The sequence below is a fragment of the Orcinus orca genome, chromosome 4 (genome assembly GCF_937001465.1).
Source record: "Orcinus orca chromosome 4, mOrcOrc1.1, whole genome shotgun sequence".
NCBI classification, from domain to species: Eukaryota; Metazoa; Chordata; class Mammalia; order Artiodactyla; family Delphinidae; genus Orcinus; species Orcinus orca.
The window spans coordinates 109,325,242-109,350,424 of NC_064562.1; the positions used below are offsets into that span (position 1 = coordinate 109,325,242).

Consider the following 25,183-nt stretch of genomic DNA (forward strand, 5'->3'; position numbering starts at 1 on the left):
CAAAGAGCAGATATAATTTCCAGAGGTGTTCTAGCTGATGCCATTCCTTTTCAGATGTTTGTCTCCATCTAAAAATTATCACCTAATTTCCTTCCACATGAAAGTGGACTCTTCGACTTCCTGAATTCATTCCTGGAACAATGCCAAAACATTAATTCACATGCAATCTTTTCCTAGTTTGAAAATTCCTCTTTCTTTTTCAATTAGAGGAACTCAGATATATAAAGGGAAAATTCAAAAAAGAAAGGTGAAAATGGAAGGGAATCAAATCTTTTAAAACTTACCTTAGGGACTTCCCTTCTGGTCCAGCGGTTAAGTGCTTCCACTCTGTGCTTCCATTGCAGGGGGCACGGGTTCAATCTCTGGTCAGGGAACCAAGATCCCACATGCCATGCTGTGTGGCCTAAAAACAAAAACAAAAACAAAAAAAACTTATCTTACATATCTCTTCTTTTTTTATTTTTCAATTTTTTTCTTTTACATCTTTACTGGAGTATAATTGCTTTACAATGTTTTGTTAGTTTCTGCTGTATAACAAAGTGAATCAGCTATGTGTATACGTATATCCCCATATCCCCTCCCTCTTGAGCTTCCCTCCCACCCTCCCTATCCCACCCCTCTAGGTCATCACAAATCATTGAGCACATCTCTTCTTATAAAAAGCATCCAGTAATTCCCCAGGATAACAGAGGTGATCTCTTGATGACAGCATAATATTGGGGAAAAAATTCAATGGTAAGCAATTCTATTGTTTTATAATCATGTGTAGTATAGATTATGCTGCAGTAACAAATAAACCAAATTCCAGTGGTTTAACACAGCAAAGTTTTCCTTCTCACTCAAGTGACAATCCAATAAAATTGGGTGGCCCTCTTGGGTAGCTCACTTCCAAGAAATGACTCAAGGATCCAAGTACCTCCTATCATGTGAATTCATCATCATATGATCATGTGATCACATCATCACATGAACAGATACATAAACTGTAAAGAGAATGCTATATTTTAAGACCAGGCCTAAAAATCATGTCTGTCAACATTTCATTAGCCAGAACTAGCCACATGGTCCCAACTCAATAGTATAAAGGAAGCAGAGATGTGTAGTTTTCCTGAGTTTCGTGGAACAGAAATAAGATTGCTGAACATCTAGTCAATCCCTGCCACAGTGGTTGTTTGCTTACTCTACTTTGAGCTCCTTGAGGAAACAGGACTTTCTTATCAATCCCACCAACATATCACCAACAATAATTGTGTGGGTCAGTAAATATTTATTAAATAAACTAAATGAAAAATACCACCCCTACTTGTATTCCTGTCCTTCTGGTGAGTTTACTGGGCTGTTCCTTGCTGTTTGTTTGTTTGTTTTAATAGAAGAGATAATTCCCTTCTAATTACAGTCTTCTCAACTGCTCAGCCTGGGACAAAGGCTGCCCTCCCCCCTCTTGGCTAGTCTGCAAAGCAGGGCTGGAGTAAGTTGTGGAAGTCAAATCAGAAACAAAACAACAGCCCGATGCCACAGGGCAGAGTGAAGCATCTGCAGTTTATGACAACATGGGCTAGGAACAAAAAGCATTTTTGGATATCAGATCAGAGATGAAAATATTCTGATTGGATAAATATTACGGGTGACAGAATCATTCTGGTGTCAAAAGAAAGAAGGAATGAAAGGAAAGAAGGAATGAAAGGAAAGATACAGGACATTTAGCTAAAATAAGAACATAACCTGGTTAAAATCTCTTTATACAGATTGTTTTTTCTTAGGGTGACACTCAGGCATGTTCCATTTAATCTCTAAACCAGAACATAACCATATCTGACATGCTTTGGCAGAGACAGTAACCCTCCTTGTTTAGCAATAGTTTTTTCTTGTCCTGCTTATCCTCAAAAAAGAGGACCTGAAGCGCTCACTGATATATGTCTTCCATCTGAGTCTACTACTTTATATTATATATCTACCGTAGATCCAGTCCTGTGCCCAAGACTGTGAGATTAAAACAAAGCCTATAGTGTAGTCTCTGTCCTCAAGTATTTTGTCAGCTCATCACAGGGAGGAGGCATTGGGTGATATCAGTAACTAGGCCACTTGAGCCAAAATACATATTTTTAACTGTGTGTTTAAGTCAGGATGAGTCCCTTAATCTTTCTGAACCTCAATGTCCTAATCAACAAAATGAGAATATTGAATCAGGTGATGTCTAAGTACCCTACTCAGTCCAAGGTTCTAGGATACTATTCTCTGTGCTTAATAATATTGTAATTGAAAGTTTCAGAATCGTATTTAGGTACAAGAGGACCAAAAGAGCTTGTTCACTGAGAAAATGAAAAGAATTTCTACTAAGGATATTGGAATCTGTGAGTGTCTGTTTGGTGGCTCACCTCTGACCTATTCTTAAATGATCATCACCTCCTTCAAAACAATGAACAGATGATCCCTCCCCAGGATATGGAATCTCTGCATTTACAAAGTCTTAAGTGGTTGGTTCCCACAGGTGTGAGGTCACTTAGTGTTCTATGCAGTTCATGACTTCCCTGAGCTCCAATGAGGTGATCCAGTGGCTTGCATTACCACTCTCCCTTGTGAAATGATTCTATATATGCGTTAGGCTTTCTCTTCCTGAAAATGTTTACAAATCTGAGCTGCTTTCATTCCTTACAAGAGGGAGAATGGGGTGGCCAAACAGGACCATAATCTTTGGAATCAAGCAGACCTGTATTTGAACCCTCAACCTGCTGCTTACTAGTTATGTTGCCTGGGACAAATTATTTAACAACTCTGAGATTCAAGTTTTTAAATTTGTATATAAATCATACAGATTCCCCAGAATTTTTCTGAAAGAATATTTGTGGGACATATCTAACATAGTAGATGCTCAAAGAATGGCCGTTGGGTTTGTTTGTTTGTTATTATTGTTTTCAGGGAGAGAACCCTGTGCTGAGGTTTGGAGATTAAATAAATTAACCAAGTCTGAGTCTACATAGCTACTACATGGCATAGACTTTGAAAGTACTCCTGCCTGATTCTTTCCATTTTCTATCATCTCCACCTCTCAACGAGTTTCTTCCAGTGATTTTATTGGACAATATTCCTTGAACTTTTATTCTGATCAGAGATTTGGAGGAATGTTAAGGGCAGTTTATTATAGAATCTAGTCCTGTAAATTTTATTAGACTAAATAAAAGACCATGACTTGCTCAAGATGACCTGGCTACTTGGGGGCTGAGGTCTTCTGACTCAGCACCCAGTTCTCTTTGCTTAAGGAGAGGATAAATATTAGGGGTTTTGTCACATTATTAATGACTTGACCACAATATTGCTTTTAATAAAAATTCTTTCAACCCCTACACATTATCTCTATGTTGTAACAATTTGCATGTTTCCATTTTAAAGAATGTAATAATGATTCACTTAATAATGATTCTGTTTTATTAAAGTTTGAATTATATGCAACCTCCAGAAAAACATCTACAAAGACATGTCAATTTATAGAGAGATCAGGCCATAAACTCAGTACAAAAACTATTTTTAAATGCTTCCCAAAGTTGAAAACATGACAATATAGGTCTTTTTTTCCATAATAATAAATGAACTTCCCAAATGCAGAAATTAAGTAGAAGTCTCCCTGAATCTACTGCTCCTCTGTTCAGCTGTTTGTATCCCTGACCTAAACAATACAACCTGTCAATGAGAATAACTTTTACCAGCTTATTATTAGTCAAAGAAACAGATTGCCAATAATAAGGTGTTCCTTAGTATGAAAAGCTAAAGTCTTTGGCTCCAAAGACTGGAGCCAAAATCTCTTCCAAAGCATCCAGAACATATACCTTAATAAAGCTATGCATTCACACTCTTTGCAAAGTCAAGGGTGTAGCTTCTCATGGTCTACACTTTGTCACCGCTGGCTTTCACCTCAGGATATGGGGAAAAAGTCTGCCAAAGACAAATTAGAAAATGTAGTCTAACTGTAGAAGACAATGTCAAAATCAGGGACAAATGTGTGTAAAATCTCTGGATTTCTTCAAGAACCTCTTTTCCTCAAGTGGTTAAGAACAACTATTGGGAACTCCCTAAAAGCAATCTGGTGTTAGGTACTGAGGAGGTAACACAAATAAGATTAATATTAAATTAAAAGCAACCCCTATCATCATACATCTTGCTGTGAATCTAAGAGGAAAGAAGGCAACAGTAGGATGGAACAAAACATGATTAATGATTGAGCGCTCCCAAGGTTTTCTTTCCAAGTAAACTAAAAAGGAGCTCTTTCTCTGCTAATGTTCTTTCCCTCTTCACCTTCTGGGGATCATCTTTCTTTGCCAGAGAGGTTTCTCTTGGATTTTGTGTTGCAATGATCATGTAGGGATGTGATGTGTAGGGTAAGGATACAAGTATGTAAGCTAAGTCTGGATAGGAATTCTTCAAGGAAGCGTAGATGAAAAAGAGGGGCCGGAGCAGCTGGGTATGTGAGAGAAGTAGGTGAAAGAAGGATAAAAGGATTCTGAGAGTACCTTCTGGCCTCTTTATGGGGATTGAGAAATGCAGTTAGGAATCAGAGTTTCTTTGAAGTGTCTTTCTTTGCTGCTGAATCATGCTTCTTTGATCACATTGCCACTCTGAGAATGAACTATATGAGTGTGGCCCTTTATTAGTTACCCAGAAATTTGGCTAAAGCAGTCTTTTAAGGTAATAGGTAGTGTGTTTAATTTATTGATCAGAAGCTCTGTGGCTGGATGCTTTTGGTGTGCTATACTTTTAGAGAAAGACATTGAAATAAGCGAATATAGGCAGGATGTATTCATGTATGATATCCAGGCTATGTCTTGGGTTCAAGTGACATTGTGTCTCTTTCCTTTGGTAGAGATAGATCTAGTCTGCAGGTATGAACATACCTAGAGCAACACATCCAAGTATCCTGATTTGTTTTTTTAAAAGAATTTTGTATTGATGCTTGAAAAAAAGGTACGGGAGCCATCATCATCGGAAATTACAACTTTTTTTTGGATTTTTGTACATTTAGATTACGGTTTGATATTGATTTTCTTTTTGAATCATCTTTAGGGAGGACATGACAGCATAATCAGTTCAGAGCTTGAATCTTCTAAGGGTTTTAATTTGACCCTAATCTTTTGTTCTCAGTCAAACGTTCAAAAAATGATTTATCTACATTAACTTACTCTTTAAACTTAGGCAATTGAATTCAGAAACTTTAGGGAGATTGATGGTAAGGAGAGAGGCAACACAATGTTGTGGAACATTAAACAAGTTTGAAGAAAACCTGGTTACCAGCCCCGAATCTATTATTTACTTGCTCTGCGATCTTGTGCAGTTTCCTAAAGCTCTCTGGGTCTCCTGTCTTATCTGTAAGCTGAAGATGTTGGGCTAAAACAATGCTTTCCAACCTTTGTTTCAATCTGACATACCTGAGATCCACAACATTCTTACCTGAAACAATGGCTCATTTTGAGAGCGGTCTATAGGGGGTAGAGGCGACACAAAGAGGAGGAAAAGTCTCTGAGCTTTGAAAAACTCCGCAAGTCATTTTTAAATTTCCTCCCCTCAACCCCTAGTGAAAAATCATTTCACCTGAGGACATCTGGAATCCCTTGTGGCTCTGGAACTTCTATAACAAAGGTTTATTTTCTATGTCTGAATCTTTATAATTGCTATTGAAGATATATTCACAAATCATTTGAAAGGTAAAGAAACCTAGGCTTAGAGAGTCTTAGCACCTTTCCCAGTGCCTTTGGGGAACAGCCATGGTTGCTGATACCATCCATGTTCCTGATCTTCCTATTGCATGAAGCTGAGCTTCTGATGCAGAGTAAGATCACACAAGTTTACCCCATTGGCACTCAAGGCATCTTTCTTAGAGGAAAATAGTTGTCCTCTTTGGTATCAACCCAGAGACCCTTTATTTCATTAGGTTCAATAAACAGTGGCTGAATAACAAAGGATAATATTTATTAAGTACCTACTATGCATCAGGCACTGTTGTGTTTATAGATGTTTTACATCCATAAACTTATTTAATCTTCCCCAAAACCCTAAAATGAAGATACTGTTATTTCCATTTTATAAATGAGTTACCTGAGGCATGAACCCCAAATTACACAGCTAGTAAATGCTAGAGGCAGAATTTGAACTCAGGTATTCAGGCTCCAGGGCCCTCATTCATAATTACTCTGCCATGCTGATTCTTGAAAGATCTTAAAGATTTTATATCTGTTTTATTATCCAGGTTGTATAATAGCTATAGAATTATGGAATCAGGAGGCCAGTGGAAAAACAGGAGAGAAAGACAGCAAAGCATCATGAGAGAAGGTGAAAAACAAAAGAAAGAGATGAGGATTTAAGATGGAATTCTGGTTCTTCCCCTTGCTAGCTGTGTGATCTCAGTCAAGTTACTAAATCTTTCTGTGTCCAAGTCTCCTTAAATTTTACATGGCTTTGACAAGAGCACTACTTCAAAAGACTTTTGTCAAAATTAGAAGAGTTAATGCCCAGTGTTCCACACTTAGCACAGCACCTAACATCTCCCACATGGGAACCAAACATTCTGAGATCCCTTTTGCAGCTCTCTCTCGAGCCAAACAACTCTAGCGTGTGTAAAAATAAAGTGTTCAAGGTAAAACAATATGTTCAGTGATATGGATCACCCAGTACAAGACTGTGTGTTGTAACCATGGTGATGGTTTTATATTTTATCTTTAGGAGATATCGTTCTTTAAAAGCCTTTCAATGAGGTGTACATCCTTGACTAGTGCTGACAGCAGCTCTCCTTTTGTTCACTCAATTAAATTCAACAGCTTTTATTGAACACCTCCCTCTTCTCTTTCTTCCTGGTTCAAGCTCTCATTGTTTCTAACTTGTTTTTTTTTTTTTCAGCCTCCTCCTACCTTGTTCCACTGCTTCCTGTCCCTAACCCTCCATCTCAAATTTATCCCTTTCTTCTACACTGCTACCAGTGCTACCTTTATGATAAGCACAATCCAATCAGATCAGATCCTTCCATAAAATATTCCAGTAGCTCCTCAAAGTTCCCAAGGTAAGTTCGCGTTTCTTAGTTTGACACACACAAGCCTTCTTGAATTGTCTTTTGCTTTCCTCTCTAGTTTCACCTTGAACCATTCTCCTAATCTGCAGGCCCTTGACCACACTGCATGATATGTCCTTCATCCCTGGTTCTTACTTGCTGCTTCGCATGTCTCTGCTTTGGGTGTATAGCTACATCTTTGCATGATGCTACTCTTCCTGACACTCCTCCAATACTTCACCAAGGCTCTTAAACTTGAGTACCTTCTTCTCATCCATCAAGACCAGCACCAGTGCTGGAGACCCTAGGATGACTTTGCTGACCACATCCCCAGCCCCACTGAATCTGGTTTCCTAAACATGCCCATATTCCCATGTGCTAACCTCAATCACTACACTTGGTGAATTGACCTGCGACATTTTTGAGGACAGAAACTGTGTTTTTCGTCTCTGTATTTCCAGGTCATGCTTGACACATAGTAGACATTAAATTCTCCTATGCCGAATGAATGAACAAGTGGATGAAACTCAACTAAACTCATTCAAAACAGGTACATTCGCATGGAAATTCATAAACTAACCCACGTGATGCTCCTCCAAAAGGTAGGAAGCATATCATTGTGTTTTTATGCTACCGAGTGAAGAAAAGTGGTAAACTTTTCTTGCTCATCAAAACATATGTAAGCCTGCATCTGGCTTATGTCAGTGATTACAATGGTAAAAAGGGTGTTAATCCCACTCATACACGAATATAGGAGACTGTGAACAACCCACAACCTGCCTCTGTTAGGTAGTTATATTAGAAAAAAATCTGTTGGAAAATTAAAAATTTTTCTCTATGAAATTTGAATGTCAATATATTTCATTTAAAAAATAATTTGACTTAAGGAATAAATTTATGAATTTATAAGTATTAATAATTTTAGGCACTTTTATATACTTTTGATTTTTATTACCTTCCCCCACCCTCATGTTTGAAGTTCTACACAATGCAGGGATCATTATCATGCCAACGGTAACATATGTGCTGCTAAATCCAACATATGGGGAGAGGTGAAAGAGGAACTTTAAAAATGATCAACTTATCATTTTTAGAATTTTTCAAGATATGAGTCCTGGCACTGCATTTTCAACACTCACATTAAAAAGCATGCCTACAAAGCTATATCTGTAAGTCTCAAGAGGACACATCAAGGATTAAACTTGGTATAGGGGGAATGATCTGCTCAGGAAGTTTAACTGTACTCAGCTGTAATGCCTTGTGTGAAGTAGAACAGACGCAGGCAAGGGAGGGGTGGGTGGAGGACAGGCAACGGTGGAAGGCTGGGGTCTCAGCATGGTGAAACCAATCCACAGAGGACTTCCTCTATGTCCTCATCAGCTTCACTGCCCAAATCCAACTGGGCTTTTGGACGAACAACAAGTTCAGTCCGTTCATGACCACAGGCTCCCAGAAACTACTAACCTGGTTTCAGGGGCCCTGCACTGCCACTGTCTTTGAAACTGGAGGACTTGTTTGCTAATAAACAAAATCTGTCAAGGATATTGCCACACTCCATGTTAATTTAATTAAGGGTTTTAATGAAGCAGAAAATTAATCAAAAGGTTGTCAGAAGAATATGTCAAAATCAGTCTTTACCAATGTCAACATACTGTTTCAGGATCATTCCGCTGTTTCTGGCAGCTTCCCTCATGAATACTGGATGGAATAGAAACAGAAGCCTTCATGAAAGGACAAAAAGGAAGTCCATCTTCCCTATCTGTGAAAAAGGTAGTGTAAGGTTTATTTCCTTTCAGGCTAATAGTGAGGAATAAGCCAAGGCATTTTAAAGAACTGAAGGAGATGGAAAGATTTCTAATAAATGCAAGTGGTGATAGTGACCCTCTTTTCCTCCAGAAAGAAAGCCTTTCAGGATACCCACTCTTACTTTGCTCAGAAGGGCTGCGACCTCTTTTCAGTGCCCTGTCATGTCCCTACTTGTCAAATAGAACAATTTTAATTACGGTCTTTAATTCCCCCTCTTAATAAAGAGGGAACTGTCTTATCATTTATACAACCCCCATTTCAGAATTAACAATGACTCCTCACCAGTACTTGGCATTTTCAGTTTCTTCTTAAAATTTTATCCATTACACGAGGTGTATAGTATTATCTCATTGTGGCTTTAATTTGCATCTCCCTAATGACTAATGGTGTTGAGAAGATTTTCATATGTTTATTTTATATCCGTATATATATATATATATATATTTTTAATTATTTTATTTATTTTTGGCTGCATTGGGTCTTCATTGCCGTGTACGGGCTTTCCCTAGTTGCAGCGAGCGGGGGCTACTCTTTGTTGCGGTGTGAGGGCTTCTCATTATGGTGGCTTCTCTTGTTGCAGAGCACGGGCTCTAGGCTCACGGGCTTCAGTAGTTGTGGCATGTGGGCTCAGTAGTTGTGGCTTGTGGGCTCTAGAGCACAGGCTCAGTAGCTGTGGCGCACAGGCTTAGTTGCTCCGTGGCATGTGGGATCTTCCCAGACCAGGGCTTGAACCCGTGTCCCCTGCATTGGCAGGAGGATTCTTAACCACTGCGCCACCAGGGAAGCCCAATCCATATATATTTTGTGGTAAAGTATCTGTTTTCTTATTACTGAAATTTTAGAGTTCTTTATATATTCTGAAAAAAAAATGTAACTTTATCAAATATGGTATTTGCAGGGCTTCCCTGGTGGCGCAGTGGTTGAGAGTCCGCCTGCCGATGCAGGGGACGTGGGTTCGTGCCCCGGTCTGGGAAGATCCCACATGCCGCGGAGCAGCTGGGCCCGTGAGCCATGGCCGCTGTGCCTGAGCATCCGGAGCCTGTGCTCCGCAAGGGGAGAGGCCACAACAGTGAGAGGCCCACGTACCGCAAAAAAAAAAAAAAAAAAAATACGGTATTTGCAAATATTTTTTCCCAGTCTATGGCTTGTTATTATTTTAAAACTGTTTTTATGAGAGCACAGAATGAAATCTAATATAAAAATTTTTTGTTTTAGGGGCTTCCCTGGTGGTGCAGTGGTTGAAAGTCCGCCTGCCGATGCAGGGGACACGGGTTCGTGCCCCGGTCGGGGAAGATCCCACATGCCACGGAGAGGCTAGGCCCGTGAGCCATGGCCGCTGAGCCTGCGTGTCCGGAGCCTGTGCTCCGCAACGGGAGAGGTCACAACAGTGAGAGGCCCGCGTACCACAAAAAAAAAAAAAATTTGTTTATAAGTCATATTTTTGTTGTCTTATCTAAGCAATTTTTGCTTAACTCAAGGCCCAAAGAATTTCCCCTAAGTTTTCTTCTACAAGTTAAATATTTTATATTTTTTACATTTTGGTCTGAGATACATTTTGAGTTAAGTTTTGTAAGCGGCAAGAAGTTGAGTCATTGTTTTTACATGTGTATATTCAATGAGTCCAGCATTATTCATTCAAAAGATTATTCTTTATTATTGAATTGTCTTTTCACCTGTGATGAAAATCAACTGACCACATATGCATGGGTTTATTTTGTTCCACTAATCAATATATCTATCCTCTTGCTAATATCCACACCTTGATTATTGTAGCCTTATACTAAGTCATTAAATCAGATAGTGTGAATCCTCCAACTTTGTTCCTTTTCAATATTATTTTGGCTATTCTAGTTTCTTTAGTTTTCTATATAAATTTTTCAATAGGCTTATCAAATTCTGGTGTTTTTCTGGTTTTAAACATCGGATCTTTTGTGTAAGCTGCTAGATGTGTACCCAAGTATTTCACGGTTTGGGGGTACTATTGTAAATGGAAATTTTTAAAAATTTTCTTTTTCCAATAGTCCATTACAAGTATACAGAAATACAGTTGATCTTATATATTGACTTTATATCCTGTGTCCTTGCTAAGCTCATTTATTATTTATAGAAAGCTTTTATATAGATTCTTTCAGATTTTTCTATGTAAATGATCATGTCATCTGCAAATACAGACTGTCTTAACTTCCTATCCAATCGCTAAGCATTATATTTTTCTCTTGCCTTATTATGCTAAGACTTCCAGTACCATGTGGAATAGCATCAGAGAGAGTGCTTACCCTTGTTTATTCGTAGAATAAAAGCATTCAGTCTTTCCACATTGAATATATTATCTGCAGATTTTAGATAGATGTCCTAAATCAGGTTAAGGAAATTCCCTTCTATTCCTAGTTTGCTTAAAGTTTCTTTCATGAATGTTACGTTGAATTATGTTAAATGATTTTTCTGCATTTTTAAATGATCATAAGGGTTTTTTTGAATCTGTTGATGTGAATTTTATTGACTGATTTTAGAATACCGAACCAGCATTGTATTCTTGAATTAAACAAAACTTGGTCATGATATATCATCCCTTCTATTTATTGCTGGATTCATTTTGTTAAGAATTTTTGCATGTGCTGTGTTCATGAGAGATATTGATTTTCCTTTCTCATAATATCTTTACCTGGTTTTGGTATCAGGGTAATGACGGCCTCGTAGAATGTGTTAGGAAGTGTTCCCTCCTCTTAATTTTTTTGGAATACTTAATATAGATTTTCTATTATTTCTTAATTGAATGTTTAGTTAAATTCACTCATGAAGCCATCTGGACTTGAGTTTTCTTCCAGAGAAAGATTTAAGAACAAATATAAAATTTCCTAGATATAGGGATATTCAAGTTTATCAAATTCTCTTTGAGTAAGCTTGAATAGTTTGTGTCTTTCAAGGAATTTGGTTATCTTAAGTTATCAAATTTATTGAGATAAAGTTAATAATCCCTAATTATCCCTTTGTTGTTCATAGTGTCTATACTAACATCCCCCCTCTCATTCCTGATATTGGTGACTTATGTCTTCTCTCTTTTTTCTTTATCAGTTTAGCTAGAGTTTATCAATTTTATTGATCTTCCCAAAGAACCATCCTTTGGTTTTAGTGATTTTTTTCTCAATTTTTCTCATTTCTATTTTATTTATTTCTGCTCTAATATAGATGTTTACTGCTATAAATGTCCCTGTAATCGTTGCTTTATCTGCATTCCCTAAATTTTGAAATGTTGGGGCTTATTTTCATTCAGTCTAAAATACTTTTAATTTTGCTTGTGAGTTATTTTAAAGTATGTTGGTTTTAAAGCAGCCACATAGCACAGGGAGATCAGCTCGGTGCTTTGTGACCACTTAGAGGGGTGGGATAGGGAGGGTGAGAGGGAGATGCAAGAGGGAGGAGATATGGGGATATATGTATATATATAGCTGATACACTTTGTCATAAAGCAGAAACTAACACACCATTGTAAAGCAATTATACTCTAATAAAGATGTTAAAAAAAATGTTACTCCCCCAAAAAATAATAAAATAAAAATACTTGAGGATTTTCCAGAGTTTTGTGTTACTGATTTCTAAAGTCCATGTGGTCAGAAAACATGCTTTATGTGACTTGAATAAATTTACATTTTTCAGATTGGATTTACAGTCCATAATATATTCTATCTTGGTAAATGTTCCATGTATACTGGAAAAGGATGTATAGTCTGCTTTTATGAGTGTGATATTTTATAAACGTCAATATGATCAAGTTGTTGATAGTGATGACAAAGTCTTCTATATGCTTACTGATTTGCAGCAATCTGTCAATTATCCAGAAAGGGGTATTGAAATCTCCACTATATTTGTGAGTTTGATTATTTCTTATTATAGTTTATCAGTTTTTGTTTCATGTTTTTGAAGCACAACATGCTTAGCATATTTATGTCCTCAATATGTTTAGCATATGTATGTCCTTTTGAAAAACTGATCTCTTTATGTTTATTAAACTAAGGTCTTTATCTCTGCTCATTCTATTTGCTTTGAAATCTACTTAGTCAAACACTAAGCAGCTTTCTTTTGATTACTTTAGCCTGATATATTTGCTTCCATCATTATTCTTTTTTTTTTTTTTTTGCGGTATGCGGGCCTCTCACTGTTGTGGCCTCTCCCGTTGCAGAGCACAGGCTCCAGACGCGCAGGCTCAGTGGCCATGGCTCACGCGCCCAGCCGCTCCGCGGCATGTGGGATCTTCCCGGACCGGGGCACAAACCCACATCCCCTGCATCGGCAGGCGGACTCTCAACCACTGCGCCACCAGGGAAGCCCCATCATTATTCTTTTAACTTATTTGTGTCTTTATATTTATAGTATATATATTGCAGGCAGTATATAGTTGGGTCTTGCGTTTTATTCAATCTGAAATTTTCCCTTTTAAGGTTTAGTTCATTTCATGTGATTATTGATATAATTGTATTTAAATCTAAAATCTTGATATCTATTTTTTATTTGTCCCATCTATTCTTTGTCCTCTCTTTATTTCTTTGTATCCTATTGACTATGTATTTTTTATGATTCCATTTTTCTCCCCTTTGGCTTATAATCTACACGGTTTTTAGTAGTATTTTAGTGTTTTATTACACAAATTTAACTTAAATGTGACCTAAATAATATTATGTAACTTCATACATAGTATTATAACCTTACAATACTGTATTTCCATTTCTCCTTCAGTTTTTCTCATTTTGTAAATGTGTCGTACATTTTACTTTTACATTTGTTATAAACGCTGCAATACATTGTAATGATTTTTCCTTCAAATGGTCAATTATCTTTTGGAGTGATTTAAAATATAAGAAAATGCTATATACTTACTGACATATTTACCATTTCTGGTGCTCTTTATTACATTTTGTAGATACAGATTTCTGTTGATATTACTTTTCTTCTACCTGAAAGATTTTCTTTCATTTATTAATTGAAGTATAATTAATGTACAATATTATATAAGTTACAGTTGTGCAATACAGTGATTCACAATTTTTAAAGGTTATACTCCAATTATAGTTATTATAGAATATTGTATATATTCCCTGTGTTGCACAATATATCCTTGTAGCTTATTTTATACATAATAGTTTGTACCTTTTAATCCCCTACCTCTATGTTGCCCTTCCTCTTTTCCCTCTCCCCATTGGTAATCACTAATTTGATTTCTATATCTGTGAGTCTGTTTCTTTTTTTGTTATATTCACTAGTTTGTTGTATTTTTTAGATTCCACATAATTGATATTACACAGTATTTGTCTTTCTCTGTCTGACCTATTTCACTTATCATAATACCCTCCAAGTCCATCCATGTTGTTGCAAATGGCAAAATTTCATTCTTTTATGGCTGAGTAGTATTCCATTGTGTGTGTGTGTGTGTGTGGCTGTGTGTGTGTATACACACACACACACACATATACGCAAACACACTTATGCATACCACATCTTCTTTATTCATTCATCTGTTGAGGGACACTTAGGTTGTTTCCATGTCTAAGCAATTGTAAATAATGCAGCTATGAACACTGGGGTGCATTTATCTTTTCAAATTAGTGTTTTTGTTTCTTTTGTCTATATACCCAGGAGTGGAATTTCTGGGTTTTATGGCAGTTTTATCTTTAGTTTTTTGAGAAACTCCCATACCGTTTTCCACAGTGGCTGAACAAATTTACATTCCCACCAACAGTGTGCGAGTGTTCCCTTTTCTCCACATCCTCACCACCATTTGTTATTTGTGTTCTTTTTGATAATAGCCATTTTGACTGGTGTAAGGTGATATTTCACTGTTGTTTTGATTTGCATTTCCCTGACAATTAGCACTGTTGAGCATATTTTCATGTGCCTGTTGGCCATCTGCATGTCCTCTTTGGAAAAATGTCTGTTCTGTTCTTCTGCCCATTTTTTAATTGGGCTGCTTATCCTTTGATGTTGAGTTGCATGAGCTGTTTGTATATTTTGGATATTAACCCCTTATCAGTCATATTTGCAAATATTTTCTCCCATTCTGTAGGTTGTCTTTTCATTTTGTCAATGGTGTCCTTTGCTGTTCAAAAGCCTTTAAGTTGAATTAGGTCCCATTTGTTTATTTTTGATTTTATTTCCTTTGCTTTAGGAGACAGATCCAAAAATAAAAATATTGATATGATTTACATCAAAGAGTTCTGCCTATGTTTTCCTCTAGGAGTTTTATGGCTTCTGGTCTTACATTTAGATCTTTAATCTGTTTTGAGTTTATTTTTGTATATGGTGCTATAGAATGTTCTAATTTCATTTTTTACATGTAGCTGTCCAGTTTTCCCAGCACCACTTATTGAAAAGACTGTCTTTTCTCCATTGTATATTCTTACCTCCTTTGTCACAGATTAATTGACCATAAGTACATGGGTTTACTTCTGGGTTCTCTATTCTTTTCATTGATCTATTATGTCTGGTTTTGCACCTGTACCATACTGTTTTTATTACTGTAGCTTTGTAGTATAGTCTGAAGTCTGGGAGCATGATTCCTCCAGCTCTGTTCTTCTTCCTCAAGATTGTCCTGGCTATTTGGGTCTCTTCTGTTTCCTTACACATTTTTAAATTATTTGTTTTAGTTCTATGAAAAATACCATTGGTATTTTGATAGGGATTGCATTAAATCTGTAGGTTGCCTTGGGTAGTATAGTTATTTTAACAATATTAATCTTCCAACCCAAGAACATTGTATATCTTTCTCTCTGTGTTATCTTCAATTTCTTTCATCAGTATCTTATAGTTTTCCAAGCACAGATCTTTTATCTCCTTTGGTAGGTTTATTCCTAGGTATTTTATTCTTTTTTATGTGAAGTGAAAGTTTTTTTTACTATTTCTCACAGTACAAGACTGCTGGTGATAAATTCTTTTATTTTTCATATGTCTGAAAATGTCTTTTTCCCCCTCTCTCTTTTGAAAGATACTTTCACTGGGTAAGAATTCTAGGTTAGTAGGGTTTTTCTTTCAGTTGTTGCACTGCCTTCATGCCCATATTATTACCACTGCAGAGTCTGTTACTATTCTTAGTTGTTCTTCTATGCATAATGTCTTTTTCTATGGCTGCTTTAAGATTTTCTCTTTATCACTAGTTCTAAGCAATTTGATTATAATTTTGGATGCCAGATTTTGTGAATTTTCCAACAGGATGAACATTCTGTTATGTCATTTTTTTTTCATTCTTGAAGTTTGTTCTGGGACACAGTCAAGTTACCCTTAAATTATTTGATCTCTTCAAACCTTGCTTTCAATCTTATTTAGCAACATTAGAGAAGCCTTTAATCTAGGGCTAATTTTACCACAGTTAATCTTTCCCATCCCTTTTGGTATCTTAATGTCCAGAAGCTGTCCAGTGTCCTGGGTACTGAGATGTTTCCTCATTCAGTCATCAAAGGCTTGTAGGGTAAGACTTGAAGCACAAGCACAGCACAGATTAAATTTACACAGAGGCAAGGCATTAATAGTGAAGTACTTAAAACCAAGCAAGGATTCTACTCCTGGAGTGACCTGTTCCCCAGGGTATTGTGATGGGATGCATTCAGAAATCCAACGATTTCTAGAACTTCCCACAACACACTCCTGGTAGCACTATCCATGGTCCACTGGCCTTAGCACTTTAGGAGACTTGGCTCTATGGAGTTCAAGTTTCTAAATCTCCATTCTTCCCTTTACCTTCCCACATCTTGTCCTTTCATGCCTCTTCTCTGTCTCTTATCAACACTACAATACCAAAAGGTATATATTTCTCCCCCAGTGGAACTTAATGGCCTCCCAGAGAGAGACACAAAAGATCCTGCTGCTCTCTGTGGGGCTAAGGAGGGATGGAATCAGGGGAACTACCTATCTATTGTCCCAGGAACTGGAAGGTGACTGTACTTTCATTCCCACATAAGTGAAGAGAAGTAAAAGGTAGCTTGTGGATCTGATACGTTTTGTATATATCAGATACATATTCCAAAGGGACAGTTTTCTCTGAGTAACCCAGAGAAGTTAACCAACTTGCCCAAGACCATACAGTAAGTGGAAAGGCTGGAATTAAACCCTTTACTCCTGGCTCCTCTCCTGCTCTATGTGAACACTCATTCTTGACTACTCTACACCACAATACATACAAAACAGTTACCAGAAACTTTTGCAGCCCATGGATTCTATTGATCCACCACTTCTTTTTATGCATATAAACCAATGTGGCGAACCTGCATTCTGATATAAATGATTACTCCTGAAAATAGATTCTTTACTTACAAATAAACTATTTATTTACAAGCAACATCTATGGGCCCCAGGAATTAAGCCTAGTATACAATAGGTACGCTATTTCATTTGATTAAAATGCCATCGAGTGGTTGAATTATTTTTACTCCCATTTTACAGATGTGGAAACTGAGGCTTAGAGAAGCTTAAATAACACACCCAACATCACTCCGCTAATAGGAAGAAAACCAAGCCGGAAAGACTACGAAGATCCTAATCACTATGTTAAACTGCCTGACACGTGAAAATGTATGTTTAGATGTCAAGAAATTCTTTCTGCAAAAGGCTTTACACACCTCTTATATAACAAAACTTGCACTGACAGCAGCCAGGACAATAACAGTCTCTCACATTAGATCTGAACTTTCCTGTTCACAAAGCATTTCCTTATATTGCCTTGTTTCCCCAGAACTTGAGGCCCCACTGGGCTCCTAAGATTTTTCCAAGATCTGACTTGTCCTTTCAGAGACAGAGAGAGACAGAACATTATTGCAACTTGATTCTTAAATCAAACCAAATGAGCATGAACAGTGGGACTCAATATAGGATTCGACTGGCCCACATACATTTCTTCTAAAAAGAAAACCAAAAAAATGGCATTGGGAGTATTTCAGTAAATAAAAAATCAAGGTTTCAATTCTGCTTGGTCCTTATTTTTCTTTAAGATGGTGCAGAATATAATTTAAGTTGCTCACTATCACACATCTTAATTGACAGACCTTTTCCTTATGCTTTGTTCCTAAGAATTAATGTTTGTATTTAGTATCATACTGTCATTATCTTGTTTCCTCTACACTGAAAGGAGTTGTCTGTTATTTGCAGGTGTGGAGGGCCAGCTGGAAACACAATTCCCTCTCCCCTTCCCTCCTCCCACTGATCACTGGTTATTACGCCTAATTACATGGAAGCATGTATTAGACTATTATAATGCGTGACAGTGTGCTTTAAGTAAATTAGAAATTTGCATATCAATTCAGGAAAAAACCTAAAATGCCATTAAGGACATTTTTTTACATCCAGAGGATTCCTAGTTTTTAGGGAATTGTTTCTCTTCTCAGGTCTGAGTCTAAAATTTTAAAGCATAATGGAGTGAGAGTGAGGGGGGAGGGGCTCTGCATCCTAGGCTGATTTTCTTCCTTTCCTTCCTCCTCCATCTCTTAGTAACCAGCTGGGCAGATGGTTTCTTAGTAACCACACAGGTCAGCCGTTGGCTAACTGGGGCACTTAGCATTTACCTTACAAGCTTTCAGCCCCCTGGAGCCAGCAGGTAGCTAGCTGGTGGTTTCAGTACCTCTACAGCCGAAAGAAATCAGGGCCATGCAAGGTAGACACAGCCAGTGTTCCCTGGAGTGTCGAGAAATAACAAGTCACAATGAGCCCTTCAATTACTCCATCCTGGCCCTACCTGTCACTTTTTGTACTGTACCCCTTATCTTCCTTGACCCTGGAGAGAGGTGACCCAGGCTGAAGAATTGCTTGAGGCCTTCAAGACCATGAACAATGGCACTGGAGTGGGTCATCTCCAAGCAGAGAGGGGGAAGGAATCTTGTTTCCTCCCACATAGCTCAGACTTGACTGTGTGGATGTTCAGTCATTCCTGATGGAAATGTATGTCCCTCAGCTCGTTAAGATAATTTGTAAAAATATTTTTGCCTTTGGAGAGTACTGGAGGCTATCAGAGGGTGTTGTTTTCCACAATACAGTTTGTCACAGATTTCATTATGCAAAGGCTTTGTTTCAGCTCCACTGTATTGTGTGTGCACTTATAGATTTAGAAATTTAAGGATCAGGCAAGCCTTCTTTGGATTTTTAAAAAATCTATGCAGTCTTTATGAAAGTATGATTTAAATTTTTTAACTCTTCACCTTAGAAGATATCAGTTATAATATGTGGATAAAGTTGGGAAAGAAACATAGATAATAAAATAGTTATTTAAGAACAGCGGGGTTATGGATGGATTTTTTAAATTACATTAATTTAATACCAATAATAAATATATATTTCCTTGAATTTAAAAATATCTCCAAATAACCAGATGCTTTTACAATGGAGACATGTTGCTAAGGAGTAACTTCAAATGGTGTTAGTTTTAAGGTAATTTCTATTGTGTAGACAGAATAGAAACCACTACTAGGTTGAACCATTAGAAATTGCCTGTATCCGAACACTTTGGATCTACAAAAATAGCAGTTTCATATGATTCAATCTAAACTACCTAACTGATCAATCATCTTTTCACTTCAACTACATAGAAAGGTAGTTTTATTCATTTTGTTTGTACCTTCACCTTATTCCATATAGGATTTGAAAGGGATGATGGCATTCTATAGTTCCCCACTCCCCACCACCCCTTCCTAACATTACAACAGTTAGGAAGAAAATGCAAGTAATATTTGTTATTGTTGTTTTGTTTTGCCTTTTCTATTATCTCTCTTTAGAATCATTAGTGTCATCAGAATTATTCCCTCTGATAGAAACATACTGGGACACTTTAGAAAGGGCATAGCTATCTGGTGTCCTAACGGGGACACCTGTGTGACTTGTGTAGCCACCAAGCAGCACAAAGCAATTTCCCGTGAAAGAGTTTACCTAGTGCTGCATAGCAACTGCCCCAGGACAAAGAATCACAATCAACTGAAACCAAGTAGGAAATAAGAGACAGAGAGAATGCTATTATCCATATTATTATTTCCTAAGAAGACCAGCATTCATATACCCAGGCATTCCAAAGTATCAGGGACTCTGTCACATCACATATTTAAGGACACAAATTCCAATTCTGCCAGCTCATAGGTTTCTACAGATAGTGATGGGTGAAACACAATAGTAATGGAAACATGAAAAATGTAAGAAGGGCCTGTTCTTTGGGATGAAAAGTTGACTTCTAGTTTGGAAGAGGACAGTTAAGTTCCAACTTCAATCTCTCAGCCTTTCAACTTCCATGCAGGTTTCAGTTGCTTTCATTAAGAACAAGGGATGTGAAAACTGAAAAAATATTAATCAAGTCACTCTGCTAATGTGGTCATATGTGTACATCTTTTATTTCTATAGAAATAGGTTTTTAAATTCTGCATCATATAGTTATAAATGTGTGTACATAAACATACACATCTACCTTTGTTGTAAAACTTTGGGAACCAGATAAGGGAATAAGAATTGAAAGAATTCTTAGAGGACCCATAATACAAACCCCCTTATTTAGTGTGAGATACTGAAGCCAAATGTCATATTAGGCTGGAATCAGAATCTAGTACTCCAGTACTCATTCCACTGCACCACACCGCATCTTTTACACCCAATAAAATCAACCAAATTTAAACCAAGTCAAATTCTCCATCTTCAGGAAAAAAAATATGATTCAAATCAAGCTGAAGTAAGTACTATGGCAGAAATTGCAAACTGGCTTCTGATATACAGTCTCCGTATGTTCCTTAGATATAAGAAAATAAGTTTTTAGCTGGGTACATTGTCAGAAAAACTGTATTGCCCAGTATCCTTTTCAGCTGGCTCCCCATTATGTGACTAATTTCTGGCCAGTGAAATATAAACAGGAATGTTAATATATTGGCTGAAACTTTGATGTCCATTTTGGACCTGGAGGCAATGGATGCTACGGATGGCAGAGCAACAAGATAGAAGGAGCCTGGATCCCTAACAATCAGGAAGCCCTAATAACTAGGGAGGGTTGTAGTCCTACCTACATCCAATACTACTCTAATTTAAAAATAAACTTCTTTCTTACTTGAGTCCCTGTTATTTGGTGTTTTTCTGTTGTATACAATCACATCTAATCCTAAATAACATAAATATACAAAATATATATCTAAAAGACCTTAGAATGTTTTAATTAACATGACAATAATTGAAAACAAAAGACTGATTTAACCCATGATTTTTTTTATCCTAAAGAGATCGAAACATTAATCAAACTTTATATTATGCTCCCATTCTCATTCCTACCCCCTGAGCATATTAAATTTCTAAAGCTGGACAAGGTACCAATATCTAGGACAAGCACGTTGAAGGGAGGCAGAGAGGCAAAATTCATATTTCCTTTTCTGTATCTTAATTAAAAGCATTACAATTCCAATTATGTAATTCAGCTGTTTATTTGTCCGATGCATGGAGGCAGAAGTGAAATAGAGGTTTCAAATAATTTGAGGTTTAGGTATTGTGTGTGTGTGTGTGTGTGTGAGAGAGAGAGAGAAGAGAGAGAGAGAGAGAGAGAGAGAGAGAAACTCACCACTTGCAGGACCTCTGATGAACCTAGGGGCAGGACAGGAATAAAGACACAGATGTAGAGAATGGATTTGAGGACACAGGGAGGGGGAATGGTAAGCTGGGATGAAGTGAGAGTGGCAGGGACATATATACACTACCAAATGTAAAATAGATAGCTAGTGGGAAGCAGCTGCATAGCACAGGGAGATCAGCTCTGTGCTTTGTGACCACCTAGAGGCGTGGGATAGGGAGGGTAGGAGGGAGATGCAAGAGGGAGGGGATATGGGGATATATGTATATGTATAGCTGATTCACTATGTTATAAAGCAGAAACCAACACACCACTGTAAAGCAATTATACTCCAATAAAGATGTTTAAAAAAAACCCTGAGAAAAAATGTTTACGCAACACTTATCAAAAAGTATCATTCAAGGAAAAACAAACGTTATACACTACTCATCTTTATCTGTTTTGGCTGCTCATCCCTAATTTTCATGGTTGTCCAATCTATTCCTTCTTATCTTTATGATCAACAGTTCTGCTCTGAATCCTTAGCTCAGAAACAAATGTCTCATATGAGGACAGGAGAAAATAAGCTAATAACAATATAAGTAATAATAATTTTACATTTCTAATGTGCTTTCATACAAAAAGCTCAGAGTGCCTTATAAATTATATATACAGGGATCACTTAACCTCCTACTAAAAGGCCACTACTCTTAAAAGGAAATTCTCTGCAGTGTTGGACAGCGGGAAAGAAAGTCTGCCACGTCCATGTGCAATTTCTGGAGGAGTTTTAGGGAAGCAAAGTGTAATTCCCTACTCAGGGGCACAAAAAGCTTTGAACAATCCCTTTAAAAAATTGTCAAGGGAGCTTTTAATCACCAGAAGTAGTCAACTCTTTGTTCTGGGTCTCATCCAATCAAAGTGAAAACTTCAGCCATAAAATAGCACACCTGAATCATCAGGGGTTATGATGTCAGCTCCACTTCATTAGCAGTAGTCTCTTCACCAATGACTATGTCAAGCAAGGAAACTGGAAAAGATCAGAAGGCAGGCAAAAATTGTTACTCTTGAAGCTGATAAGAATTAGGCTGTGAAAGACATACACCTGGCTGTATTTTGCATACTTTTGCTCCCTGCTTCCAGTTCTTCAGAACCAAGATCTAAGAACTTGCCCTCAATTCCCATCACCTACCACAGAGCACAACAGCAGGGAATGTTCTTCATACCTCTTTGCCACCTGCAAACTTGTATCAACCTTGGTGACCATGACCCAGCTACTGCTGTCTCCTGTGTGAAGCCTACTGATTGTAGCTACAGCAGGGATGATTATTCCCTTCTCTTAGTTGCCTCAGCTCATTTTTCATACCGCTAATACAGCATGTGTGAATCCTATAAGAAATGTTTTTGAATCTTTCTCCTCTACTAAAGGATTTGTTCTTTATGTGTAGTGATGGTATCTTGTCCTATGTCAACCCCTAGCAAAAGGCCTGGGACAAAGTAGATGTTAAGTGTTTCATTAAAGACCGAATTAGCTAGTCCACTATCAACTCTAACCTAGACAATTACAACAACCTTCCTGTTACCATGCTTGTCTTCCATTTCTCTATTCTGAATGCAGTAGCCAGAAAGAGCTTCTAAAAGTGAAGATCATGCCACAAACACTTCCCCACTGCATCTCTCTCTCCCCATCATGATTGCTTAAAACCTCTTGTTGGCTTTCCAATGCTCTGAGAACAAAGACCACAGACATGGATTTTTTTCCAAAACCTTATTTTCTGCCTCTATTTCGCTCCCCTACTCACTATACTTCAGTCATACTGGCTTCCATCCCTCATCAAACACACAATATTCTCCTCCCCTAAACCTTAATATATGTTAATCCCTCCAGTTGGAATGTTTCTCTCCACACACCATTCTCATTCTTCAGATCTCAGGTTCAACATCACCTCTTCAGAGAAGCCTCTTGTGTCCACCACATTAGGCAAAATTTGTTATCACCTAGCATTCTTTATCTTGGGCTCCTAAGATCGTCTCCACATAAAATATAAGTTCCATTAAGGCAGGGACGATGACAGTTTTATTTTCCATTATATCCTTAGCAAGTAATACAGTGCATGGAACTTTTAGGTACACAGCAACTATGTGTTGAATTAATAGATAACACAACTTGGGTTCTAAGACTAAAGACCTATGTCCCACAAAGAGAGTCCCACTAGACTAGAGAGAATCTCCAAGGCAGATAAAATTGGGACAGTCTGACAGCCAGAGAGAAAATGCAACTAAAATGAATATTTATGAAACTTAGGAAATATCAGAAAAGTACAGCTTCCTTCCAGGTCCATCCATGTTATCACAAATTGTGGGCTTTCTTTCTTTTTATATGTATATGCCATATTTTCTTTATCCACTCATCTGTCAATGGATATTTGGGTTGTTTCCATAAATTGACTATTGTGAATAATGCTGCAATGAACATGGGAGCGCAGGTATCTCTTCAAGATCCTGATTTCAATTTTTTGGATATATATAATCAGAAACAGGATTGCTAGATTACATGGTAGTTTTACTTTTAATTTTCTGAGGACCCCACCATACATTTTCCATAATGGCTGCACCATTTTACATTCCTACCAACAGTGTATGAGAGTTCCAATTTCTCCACAAGTCAGTCACAGAAGGACAAATACTACATGATTCCTCGTATATGAATATCTAAAATAGTCAAACATATACAAGTAGACAATAGAAAGGTAGTTACCAGGGGATGGGAGAGCAGGATATGAAGAGTTGTTGTCAGTGGGCATAAAGTTACAGTTATACAAGATAAATAAATTTCAGAGATCTGCTGTTTAACATTGTGTCTGCCTATAGTTAACAATAAGGTGTATAATTGTGCACTTCAAAATCTGTTAAGAGGGTAGATTTCATGTTAAGTGTTCTTACCACAAAAAGAAAAAATGGACACAAGCAAACTTCTAGAGGTAATGGATATGATTATTACTTTGATTATGAGGATGGTAACACAAGTGTATACTTATGTTCCAACTCACCAAATTGTATTCATTAATTACATGCAGTTTTTTGTATACCAATTACACCTCAACAAAGGTGGAAAAAATTGAGGCTTCCTAGCATGGATAGTATTTGCCCATGTAAATAAGTAATTATAATTTGTGGTATATATTTCATTACAGGGATTCTCTCGTGTTTACCTGGCTAAGTCAACACAGATGTCATGTCCTCTAAGGAGACTCTCCACTGGTGTAAGGTGCATTTTGATGTGCTCTGGTGATACCTGTTGTATCTGTCTAAGATCAGTGAAGTGGCAGAAGATGTGGGCAGAAAGAAGTGTTAGGTATAGATTGTGCAAGTCTCTATATTTCATACTAAAACATTTGGAATTTACCTAGTGAACAACAGGGAAATAACTGAAAGCATGATCAGAAAAATGTAGTTTAGAAAAATTGTCCTGATTAATCTGCGAGTAGAGTAGATTCAAGGAAAGGAAGACTGAAAAGTAAGAGGTGGTTAACAGGCTACTACAGTGGCCAAAGACAAACATGATGAGGATTTGAACTAGGCCAATGGCAAAAGGAATAAAAAGATGAGCATGAATTCAGGAATTACATAGAAGCTGGATTCTACAAATCACTTAAGTAAAGAAGTTGGGTTTTCAAAAAAGATGGTAAATTTGGCTTGGCGAAAATAAAGTTAGAGGTGTTGGGGGATATCCAGGTGAAAATGTTCAGTGTATAATTGTAGATTCAGACCTGGAGCTCACAAGAGAGAGGTAGGCTGGAGATGTAGATCAGGAAGCC

At 37.3% G+C, this 25,183-nt stretch overlaps 1 long non-coding RNA gene across 1 annotated transcript; it reads right to left on the minus strand.

The window, feature by feature from the left end:
* Window positions 1-283: 283 nt before the first annotated feature.
* On the minus strand, window positions 284-25,183 carry LOC125964316 (uncharacterized). The gene is made up of 3 exons (XR_007477230.1): window positions 25,136-25,183; window positions 22,316-22,395; window positions 284-403 (listed from the first exon to the last, which is right to left on the minus strand). It is a non-coding gene; the product is annotated as an uncharacterized LOC125964316 (long non-coding RNA).